Raw genomic sequence first — 12,808 nt, forward strand, 5'->3', positions numbered from 1 at the left:
CTTGGCCAACACACATTTGTATTTTCCCCAACTCTTTCACCAACTAGACCAACACTTTTACTAGTTCATCTTTTTCTTCTTTGGTATTGCTATCTCTTTACAGGGAATACCCTTAACACCAGTGCAAATCATTTAGGGACAATTAGGAGGAGTTTAAAAAAAAAACCAAAAAACAAAAAAACAACTACTAAAATTGCAATCAAAAGTCTGCATCATTGATTTTCAGCCTACGGCCAAATGCCTTGTGTGATAGAAACGCCAGGTCTGCTGCAGCTGGAAAACACTTTTGATTCTTGTCCTCACAACGTACAAGATATAGCTGGAGGGACATTAGCAATCACTTAATTGACATTGAATTAACCATGAAATGCAGTATAACTCTTTCTCTCCTCAAGTACACTCCAGAAATACTTTAATAAGGCTTTTAATTATTGATTATAACTTACGATGTTGAGATGATGATCTGCTCCTTAAGTTAGGTGCCCTTGGTAAGTCAGGTAGTATCGTTAATTGCGACCTTCCAGATGAAGGGATGATTAAGGTTGTTCATTAGGTGGTACTTCTTAAAGGATCATTCCTGTTTAAAGGATTAGAGTTTTTGCTTCAGTTTGTCTTCTAATCGGCATGCTTCACTTGTATTCTCTGAACACTCCTTCAGTGTTGGTTGGTGAAAAAGTGGCTAAAGGATGCCTTTCTCAGCAGAGGTTAACGTTGATCAGAATATATCAATTTAGGGTCTGACACAGAATAGATTTTTGAGGGATCCATTAGAAAGAGAAAAAGCTAAATGTCACAATAATAATATAATTATGACATTCGTTATGAATAAGGTAAAAGTAAGTGTAAAAAATAGAAAAAAAGTGCTTAGGAGTTAATGGGTAAAGAATCAAAGATTTTTGGGATTCAAGAGAACTGGGGATGGTGCTGTAATGCTACAAACGTGTAATTCAGCAGAGTAGACAAAACCGCACCTTTTAACCCCTTCAGTGATTAAATTCAGGACACATTAAGTTTTCATAGTTTCACTATACTTTGATTTAGGAAACAACTTTATAGATAGTTTATTCCTTAACTATGGAATCCTGCTTTTTCTTTTTAGGACAACTTAAGCTATTCATAGATACCTAGACCAAGGCAAACCAAGCATGATATAATGCATGGTATATATATGCCAAACCAAATTATAAAAGTAGGTAGGTTTATCCAATGTGCACGCGCAGCCCATGTATGTTCAAGTGCGCAAAATAATACAGGGTACACATCTATTAAAGGAGTTACATTCCACAATAATTCATAAGAAACAAAATCTACATAGAAAGTATACATTGGCTCATCAGCCAAGTGCAGTGATATTGCATACACTCATAACCCTATTTGTGTAAATGCAGGGGTAACTTTTGTTCCCTGGGGCAAACCCAGTCAAGTAGCCCTGTAACACAGTGGTGCCAAAAACACATTTAGCAGCCAGTAATAAATTAAAGGAGCCTGATCCTAATTGGAATTTCATGAAGTTAAACATTTTTTTAAAAAAACAATTACAATGTTAAATAACATTGTAATAAATATATAATAGACATTACGTCTATTATACAAATCCATATATAATCAATTAAGGAGTAGACTTTGTTAATTAGTGTATCTACCGGTAGTTTGTTTTCACAACCATTATTCTATTACTGAGCATGTTCCTCCCACGGGTTTCCCGATGCAGAGCTACAGGAAGTGACATCACTGCCTGGAACCCAGACAGTGAGATCCTGCATGGCCCTATGATTGGTATCATGTGATCCAGTGCTAGATCACGGCCCCAAGTTTAAAGAATCCTGGTAACAGGCTCTATCATAATACAGAATAGGGATTTGTAGAATGGCGTCCTGACATAGGTAGTATGGGTTGGACAAGTTGGACAGTTTTGGCACATACAATGTTATATTATCTTAAATGATTCAACTAAAGCATGTAAGCATGTACTGTATGGGCAGACACAGTGCGCTTAACAGTACTTAACTGCATCTACCTGATGCCATTCAGTCACAGACAGGTAGTTAGTTACATTTACACAATAGACATCTGTCAAGAAATATGTTCAGGATCCTTGCCCCTGATCCATTGTGGGTAGGAGAGGAAGAGGAAACTGCGTCTAATTTGTTTTATTAGTCAAATTGCCATCATTAGGCACCAAACCGCCTGAAGGAACCCATCAGCGTATTCTCTCGTTTAAGGTAGCGTGGCGTTTTACTTTAGCAGGTGCAGGAGTCGAGCCAAGTAGTAAATTAGCCTGCGGCTCTATTCCAGATGTCCTATGGATCATGCAAAAACCTGCTTAGAAATAAAATGGTGTTTTCATAGTACATTTTGTCTATTTAACCTGTTGAAGATCTCCCATGAGCTGGAAAAGCAGCTGGATCCAGGCTGTGCACTGAACATCTGTCCTACTCTGCAGAGAACATCTCTCAGCCAGCACTGTACTGTGACGGTGGAATGATGAGAGCTTATTAAGAGCTGAATGCATGGCAGAGGGAGAACGAGTAATAAAGAGAAAAATAGAGATTGCATGCCAGGCTTGTAAGGGGCAAGTGGGCAGAAGACAGAGTAGTTCAAAGGGCAATGAAAGTACAGCAGGGAAATACAGTACAAATATCGAATATGGTACTATTGTAATTAATTTGTGAAATTGTGCCACTATCTAAAAATAAGCTCTAAATTACATCTTGTGCTATTTTATATAATGTTGCATGTAGGTTTTACATAAGTTACCGTTTAATGCACTTATAAACTTGGGCAATAGTGTTTACCAATTAAAATACTATATGACCAAATGTATGTGGACACCTTACCATCACACCTATATGAGGTTGTTGGACATCCCATTCCAAAATCATGGGCAGCAATATGGAATTGCCAACTGCCCTCCATTCGTGTCTATTACAGCCTCCACTCTTCTGGCAAGGCTTTTCACAAAATTTTGTAGCGTGTCTGCGGGTATAAGTGCCCAGAAAGCTCCCATGTATGGATATTGCCCGGAGGGAGGTAGTAAATAAGGCTAGTCCACATATAACTGTTGAGGTACATCCTTCAGCAAGAGAGCAGGAACATGCTGGAAAGAATAGGTGGAATGTGAAAATAACTAGTTTTTAGAAGAATTGATTATTTTTGTTTTAGGACGAAATACCTTAAAACCCTTTAAAGGCATTGCAGGTATCACATGTACACCCTTCACCGCATATGCTCTGTCTGTCAAAGACACCAGTCAGTAGTATGGATGGTGTAGAAGCAGTCTAACCATCTCATTATTATGCACACAGATGAGGGGAATGGCCTGCATACACAAACTGAAATGAGCACTTCATGCTGTTTGTATTAAGCCTCAATGAACCGAGCCAGTGACAAGGCAGCGGGACATCTCTTAACAATTTCTTGTCCTACTTTCATATTGGAATGCATGTGTGTGTGTGTGTGTATGCACCAAGCCAAATCCACACTTACTAATCAGTTATTAAGTTAGTATTGTTTGGGGAGCTAAAAAATATTAAACATGCATCAGCAAAAATAACACAACAGCAAACATTTATAATCACATAATGAACAAAATGAAAAACATTTGGGGAAATGTTTGTGAGCACAGAGTTCATACTCCCCCAACATTTCAGATGTGTGGCTGGAGGCAGGGAGAGGTGGGACTGAAAGGAGCAGGGGCAGAGCTGGAGGTAGCTCATTGGAGCTAAGATGGAGGTCTATGCTGCAAGGTCATAGATGTCCTTTGACATTACAGTTCCCTGGGCCGGCCAGTGGAGAATGGAGGATAAGGACCAATGGTTCTGCTCAGCAGGACAATGCCTTAAAATCGGGACGGTCCTATCGAAAACAGAACACTTGAGAGGCACCCAGAGCTTGCTGTGAACTGGAGTTTTATATTGAAAAGTAAAAAATGAGAGAGCAAAATGTTAACTAAATGACTGGCACTTGTATATATATTTTTGTCCTGTTCCCGCTGAGCAGGCTGCATGCCCATATACACATAATAAGAACAGTTCTGGTGCAAAGTGCTGGCATGACCATAGGAACTAATAGACTAATTCCCACAAATCACATTAAAGAACATCTTTATGGTAAAAAAGGGCAAGTTTAAAATGTTTTACCAGATTTGTCTTTATAAATAAGTTTCCAGGTAGGATGGATCTACATGGGAAGTGTCAGGCCATAAATCTGCTACCTGGCTTACATTCATCACAATGTTGGCTTTAATTCTGCTATATAACGTAGACATCTTCAAAACTATACAAAGGCCTTTGGGTGGTCAATTAAACAAAAGAACACGAGTAAGAGTGATGTCTAGATTTAGTCTGGTATAATTGCATTCCCAAAAATATAGTTTTCCTTAAAATATTCTAATTGGACTGAAGAAGAAGAAATATGTTTGTTTAATCACTGTAATGATTCTTCCTGCAGCTGAAGCAGAGCATTAAGAAGGTATCGTTTGCAATTGTCGTGTTGTATGTATATATTTTATTGTAGGAGACATTTTTAATAATGCATTTTATTATATATGCGGTGCCTCACCTTTTTCCTCTTGCTCCACAGACACACAAACTCGAGTCTAGACACACATTATAGTAATAGTAAATATTATAAAAAATACAAATAATTTATTAATGGTCTGTGTTTGTAAATTATTTACTAGTGTCTGCAAGCATATCAGTTTATGGGACGTGTTGTGTTCATGCATGCTGACAAAGAAAAGAAATATGTCCAGGGACACTTTGCCTCTGGGTAGTACTAGTGATCACATTCTAGTATGTGCTGCGTGGAATCAATAGGAAATCTTATAGAACAGAACCCAGGGCTGCAATTGGTTAAAAAAGGAAATACCATTTATGACTACTTACATGGATAAAAGAGTATGGTACATAAGTAGTGTTAGTTTAACATATACTGACTAGAACATTGTATATTTAGTTCAGCTATCAAGCAAAAAAAGGGGTGTACTTTAAAGCAAAACAAACAAAATCCCCCATTCCATTAGACAATTTTCCATTTGTCTGTTAGAAATTCACTTTAATGACAGTTACAGCTTTAAAGCCTGGAAAGGTTACATGGGTCTACAAATTTTTAATTTTGTCAAATGCCAGACCGACAAGGCAATGCCACCACATGATTTTGTGATAAAATACGGTACCAGGTTACCCAATTTTGAACCATCATCTATGGATGCATTGTTCCTTTTCCCTGTTTACTCAGTTATGGCCTAACGCAAACTAAATTCTGATGCATTAAAGCTGGGTTTTACTCACCAAAAAAAGAGAGCTGCCAAGATAGTTGTAGTTTATTTCACTGACATTACATTATAAAAAGCTAACCCTATGTGAGGTAAATATATGGTCCGGTATGCAAGCCAGGTAAGGGTATCAGAAGATCAGCAAAGTCCGTAAAACAAGCCGGGATCGGGGTATCAGAATATCAGCAAAGTCCGTAAAACAAGCCAGGTTCAGGGTATCCAGAAGATCAGCAAAGTCCGTTAAACAAGCCAGGTTCAGGACAAAATAATAGTCAGCAATAGGAACACACAGAGAGAGAAATATACCAAGTGCCCAGCAGCAGGAGCTGCTGGTTTTTAAATGTTCCCGGGCTGGTGACGTCATCGGGAGCGCGCGCGGCCCCCACCCTCCTGAAGCAGAGATGCGGCGTGAACGCGGTCAAAGATGGACCCGCGTCTGTGCCGGCTGGATGCGGCGTGGACCGAGCCGCGTCTCTGCCAGCTGGACGCTGCGTGGGTGCTGCGGAGGATCGACCCGCGGATATTCCGGTGAGTGGCTGCGGGTCGGTCGTCCGCATGGTTGCTGACACCCTAGTGAGTAACAGCTCCAAAAAGAGCTTGAATGGTATTATAGCGCATATTAAATAATTGAGATTTCTGGAAAGTCACCTCACTGATTGAACTACTGTCATCTTCCACTTTAGTGAACAAAGCCCTGAGGGGTATTTGGGTCGACAGGGAAAACCTTTATGACCTTCAAATTCAATCTTTACCAATGTGTCTCTTAAAGGAAGGGGTTGTCAAGCTGGCAGGATCTTTCTGAAAATCACCAATGGTAAAACTGGTCACCATATATGACACCAAATTTCTCAACATTGTTCATCAAGAGCAGACCTCAAGAAGAAGGAGAACTCCAAAAAAGGCAGAAGCAGCAGACTCACAAGCCCTGTTGACTATTGTTGGGATAGCCTGGTGGAAAGATGAGGAGGTTGCTTGAGGTTACGCAAGAGGACTACTTGCTTTTCCATCAAAAGAGTAAGCCATGCGAGGTTTCCCCTCCCTAGTTAGTTGATTCAAATTTCCATCCTCTAGGGTGATGCCCTGTATAGTGATGGAGTTCGAGCATAGTGAGGTATGGTCTGACTTGCGGTGTGCAATTTTGGAGGCTTAAGTGCAGTAGGCATGATGTCCTGGTGGTGAAAAATCCGGTTACATTTAGTCACCATGTCATAGCTAAAGATCAGAGGACTCAACTGAAATGTTTTGTGTAAAATTTACACTTACACCTGTGGTTGTTAATGTTGATGTTTAGTTTGTATGGAAAATGTTACTGTGTAAATGTTATATCAAAATGATGTTTATGGCTATGTGTTAAATAGCTCAAGTGCATGATATTAAAATTATTTCTCTTACATTGCATGTGGTATGTTAAATAATTTAACCTGAATGCTTGATTTTGACAGATAAAGTGTCACAGTGTGCTTTCTAGGGATTTGCGCACACCGTGGACAAACATACACCAAATAGTGGCAGTAAAACAAAATTCAAATGTCTGTGTGTTTTAGTTCAATGGTTGTAAATACTGTAGACAGCTCCACAGTTACCCCCCATAGCAGTACACTTTTTCTGTTCCTGTTCACATGAGAAGAGACATCTCAATCAAACAGAATAAACCTGGAAGGCAGATACAGGTTGATCCATCTGTGCTGTTCTGAAGATTTCATGAAACCTACACTAAGGAGGATGCTTTAGGATAAAAGTTAAGAAAGTTCACATTAGTGGATCTGATCGTGGGGCAATCCTAGACCTAATGGCACCCCAGGTGAGAATACTTCCTAGTGTCCACAGAAATTACTTTCTAAACAGATTTTCTGCTTTGTGGTTTCAGCTAAACATTATTGTGTGTATATTTGCCAAACAAGAAAGTACAAACAAAAAACTTCTTAAATTAGATGGATATCAAAAGAACCACCATCAAAACTCCTCCGCAGAGTATACATACCAAAGATTAAGAAACTTGCTTTTTTTTTGTCAGAAGTGGAATTATGTTTTTATTTAATATGGTCATCAATCGATACACCAATGAACCTACACGGAGAGAGAATGCCAAATGAATTATTGTTGCAACTTAAAAAAGTCAGTTCCTGGCACTGACATAGTTAAATCCATCGTGCCGCTGTCTAGACATCTGGAGCTATCCACTGCAGCACAGAAGTCATTCTCATGTTTACTGACCCCAGAAATCTCTCTTAATGTAACCTTGCAGATTTCCTCTTATACTTCGCCAGTCATTGAATGTTTCTCCTGTCCCATCACCAAATAACCACCGGAAAACAATCACAAACTAAGCCCAGAATAAAGACGTTTCTATAAATATAATTAGATTACTATTAATTAGAGTTGTTAAGTGCTAGTTACGCTTCTGCTGGTATCACCATTTGGAGGTTTAACAAACAGCCCCAATGGGGCTACTTCTGTGCGATTTTAATTAGATCTGGCAATGCCTTTTACCCAGGAATCTTCTGCACATACATACCATTGCTCATCAATATTTAATTTAATTACCACTCTTGCGGTTGCGAGACGCATCTGACTTAAGAGGCAAAATATGCTTATTTATTAATGAGGTAAAACACATTTTTGTTCCTGCTGTCCCACATTAGATTATAGCATTCCATAAAAATATATATGATTGGATCAAACTATATATATATATATATATATATATATATATATATATATATATATATATATATATATAATTTTTTAAATTCTGAAATAGGTCCCTTAGTATTTGTAGATAAATTTTATTATCTTTACATATTTAAATGATCCAGGCCGGATATAAGAGCACACAGGAAAAAAGGTTGCAAGCAAAACTATATGTACAATTACATAAAAAAAAGTACATCCTACTGGAATTCTATGGGTTTACATATCAAGACACAATAACAACCATGATTACTTGAAGGTATTGTTGGTAATGGTGGTTCTACAAGCTAAACATAAGGTGTACTTAGTTTTTTCTACACATGGCTTCTCCATTTTGGCTTTATGTTTGTTGAATAAATCATGACACGGTGTAATATGTCATATGTTATTTTTCTTCTGAGGTTGCACAGGTACAGATGATTGTTACTATGCCCTGATATGTAAAACCACAGAATTCAAAGAGGGTGTACTTTCTTTTAACACAATTGTATATACTATATGGACATAAGTATTGGGACACACTACTTAATTGTTGAATTCAGGTGTTTCAGTCAGACCCACTGCAACAGGTATATAAAATCAAGCACCCAGTCATGCAGTCTGTATTTACAAACATTTGTAAAAGCAAAAATGGAAAAGTAAATTCCACTGTGGGACTGTGATAAGATGCCACCTTTGCAATAAGTCAATTAATGAAATTTCATCCCTGCTAGATATTCCATGGTCAACTGTAAAAAGCTGTGCAGCAGGGGCTTCATGAAATGGGTTTCCATGGCTGAGCAGCTGCATGCAAGCCTCACATCACTAAGTACAATGCCAAGTGTTGGATCCAGTGGAAAAAAAGCATGTTGCCACTGGAGTAGTAGAAATGTGTTCTGTGAAGTGACGAATAACACTTCCCTGTTTGGCAGTCTGATGGGCATGTCTGGGTTTGGTGGATTTCAGGAGGACGTTACCTGCCTCACTGCATTGTGCCAAATGTAAACTTTAGTGGAGGAGGGATAATGGTATGGGGCTATTTTTCATGGGTTTGGGTAGGCTCCTTACTCCCATTAAAGGGAAATCATAATGCTGAGGCATACCAACCATTTTGGTCAATGCCATGCTTCCAACTTTCCTCAAACTGCCACAAAGTTGGAAAACACAATTGTCTACAACGTCTTTGTGTGTTAAAGCATTAACATTACCCTTTACTGGAATTAAGGGGGCCTAGCCCAAACTCTGAAAAAAGCGCCAGACCATTATCCCTCTTTCACCAAAGTTTACAGAAGTAACTGTAGGAAACTATATTATTGCGCCTCTAGCATCAGTTTGTCATATGGCTGAACAATGCCAGCCATCCCATGCCTGCATGTCATACAAATCTACACTTTTAAGATACATTCCTTTTTAAATAAAAATAATAATTCATAATGTACACTTGAAATTATGACAAAGAATGAAGCCAATACTCACGGTAACATGTTAGCATGGTATATTTACCTGGGTAATTCCCTGGGAAGGAAAAGATTTATAAGACTTTATTTTTGTCTCAAGTAAACAAAATGTATTGCAGCAAAAACAAGACTTCAGACCACAAAGCGGTGTTAAGAGCTGTGTAATCCAAGAACGACCCTAATTAGGTATGACAGAAACTATGTTTTTGTTCAAGCATACTTACGCTATGACATATGCAAATTAAGCCATATGATGACAGATTTCGTTCGGTACAGAATCAGAACATCAGTTAATGTGTTTAAGTGTCACAGTAGAGGAGTTTACAAAAGTAAAAATGCAGAAAATACCTTGATCTTGCTTACTGTCCTGGGGCTTGACTCAATGACTGTGTAAATATTACACGCTAAAATCATACTAACAACTGTGCAATTCAACCCCCATGACAAATTTAAAAAAACGGTCACTGATTGCTTAAATGCACATAAATTTTACGAGTATATCTCATGATCACAGCACACTGTATGCTAATTCCAAGTGTAAACCATTGTCTAAAAGTTAACTTCCTAGTGAGTTGATGCTCGTCTTTGTGGTGTTTTTAACCCCTTTAGTCCCAGACATTTAGTTAAACTAGCAAAAATTTGAAAAAACACCTAATTTTTAAATACATTTCCCCCTGAATCCTCACAAAATTAGGTAAAGTAATGGAAAATCCCCTCCAAGTTTATCAATTCAGGTGTCCTGATTTCAGGAATACCTACTTTATATAGATTATACAGACTTGCATAGAGATCACAGTGTCTGTGACTCATCGGAGCAATCGGATATCCCTGCAGGATATGGTATCGGTACGTCCATAGGGGACTGAAGGGGTTAAGGTTTTTTGTATTTATAAATTAATACAATCAAGCATTTCTGTTTACCGTAAACAAATGGGATTGATATTATCAAGCACATTAATAATAAGGCAAGCATGTCTTCACTTGCATCCCTGCATTAGTACACACAAAATATGCTTCCCATAAAGCAGACCACCAATGAGACTGACACACACTCCATCACAGGAAGCCTTCTTTAAAGACAGGAAGTGCCTGTGGCACAAACCACTTTAGGTAGGGGGAGGTAGAATCAAAACTGTCCAGATTCTGGGGCTCCATCCTCCTCCTCTCTCCTCTGTTTTCACTTACTGCACTCCAGGAGAGGTGCAACATTTCCTTCTATGTGTATTTAACATCTGTAATACTGGAATACAAACATTTATGAATATGATGGCATATTGTAAACAATGTGGGTACGACACCATGGTTGCAATGCACTAGGGCGAAGTTACTAACACGCTGTGTTAAGGCAATTTTTTTCATTTTGAATCTGACAATCCTAATTGCAAACTTTCAACCACTATTAACAATAATGAATATTTAGATGGGTCACTCAATTTAGATCTTGTGCTTTAATGTCTGCATTTTTTCAGTTCTGTAGAGAAAAGGTTATAGGAGCTGCCACGTGTATAGATACTAAGCCCCAGGCTTTGTTAAGTAAAGAAGAAATTTGGGAGAGAGATTGCAGTATAGTTCCCAGGCCTCAGGGAGAGTAAACTAGCGTTCAAATATGAGTCTTAGTCCTGAAGCTAGAAGCTGTTGCCGGATCTAACTGTTAAAATAGGTGCACCTTGTTGGGAAGAATCCTGGATTTTAAAAGTGAAGAAACTCTCTGCAAAAATAATATTATTTATAGGCTATATGAAAATATGTTAGTTTCTGTGTCAAACAAGAAAGGATTAACTGATCTCAGGAAAAGGGGTCCCATACTGCTAAACTCTTTTGGTTCAAATAAAACAAATAGTATCCACATGTAGATAGTTCGTCTTACAATTAAAAACTACCTTGCAAAGATCTACAGCAATCCTAGTGCATGGAACAAACATTATAAATTGTTTAAGCGAACAAGCAAACATAAAATGTTCTGACTGTTTTGTATGATTTCGGTTTTCTGTAAAGTTTTCTTTGTTTCAACTCTAGGCAAATTTGGACCTTGCATGTCCTGAACTCCTGATCCAAATATTTTTTATAACAGTAATGACTGATTCCAGGCTACAGAGAGGCCACGACATAAGAAGATTTATTATTCATGGTTATGCCAGTACAAGAATTTTGATCGGTCCTATTCAACACCTTACGTGCTACCATGGGAACATTTTGTTTTCAGCCTAGGGCAGCAAGGCTGGGGGTGTAAACTCTTGGCCTGCTTTACTAGTAGCCTATCCTTGCTACCCCACCAGCCATCAACCCAACATTTTAAATGTCAAGCGGGGCCATTTTATTTTATGCATTGTGGCCAGGGAGCTAGAGCTTTACCAAAATGTTTATGTGACATAGCTATGTATTTTATTTACACAGTTTAGTTTTTATACACACATTTCCCGGTGTTTCTATACATTATTGTGATTTTTAGAGCTGTACAACTTATACCCAGCAAACATCCTGAGCTTTTCGAAAAGAGGGGCATCAGGGTTTGGGAGATTTGAGAACAAAAGAGACACTGTCACTCCTAAAGAGGGACAATTTGGAGGTACGTTTTTTTTTCTCCTCCACGTCCTCCTCCAAACAACTAATTTCCCCTCTAGACATTGATTCCATTCACAAACACAAAGAGGAAAATACCCTTCTGCTTGCAGACCTTTTCTGGCATAGTTTGAGAGTTGGCTATTAACTGGTCTTCTAATGGCAGTGAACTGGGATGTGTGCTTTTGCTGGCACAGTGATCCATAGAAATGTCCTCTCTCCATAAGGCATGTTGTCAATTCTCCTCCTTCATCCAACAAGCTGGATCTGGTATTTGGCCCTTAATCAATCTGGCATCCTCACAGAAATGAAGCTGCCAGACATGTAGAATAATCAGCCGAATGAATCGGGATTTCTAAGGTTATTGGATGTCAGGGGAATCGGTTTCTGCTAGTAGACAATCCAAAGTATGTGAAGGTAATTTGACTGAATTCTCAATTGCTCACCACATAATGGAGAAAATCATACTCAGTGGACCATAGTTTACTAGAGTAATATGGCTGGTTATTGGGTCACACACAAAAAAGAAATCTTTGTAGAATTCAGCTGTCATATGGAGCAGAGAAGCAGGACTCACACCAGGCTCAAAACTAGAGTACCAGTTAACGGATAAAATGAAAGATCTCAATGTACGTGGGACATCACCCATCTTCCATACCACAGAAAGTGTGGAACTGTAACAACAGTGTTTATTTTACAATGGAATATACAATGAAAAATGCTGGCCACAATCTGATTTATAGATAAGAGAAAAATATGAAATATTTAATTTTTATTAAAAAAAACAGGAAATTAAATGTGATCCCATACTAAAACCACAAATAAAATTAGATACATAAATGTGTGT

This window comes from Sceloporus occidentalis, unplaced genomic scaffold (genome assembly GCF_023333645.1).
Source record: "Sceloporus occidentalis isolate IW3139 unplaced genomic scaffold, rSceOcc1.0.p SCAF_71, whole genome shotgun sequence".
In the NCBI taxonomy this organism is placed as follows: domain Eukaryota; kingdom Metazoa; phylum Chordata; class Lepidosauria; order Squamata; family Phrynosomatidae; genus Sceloporus; species Sceloporus occidentalis.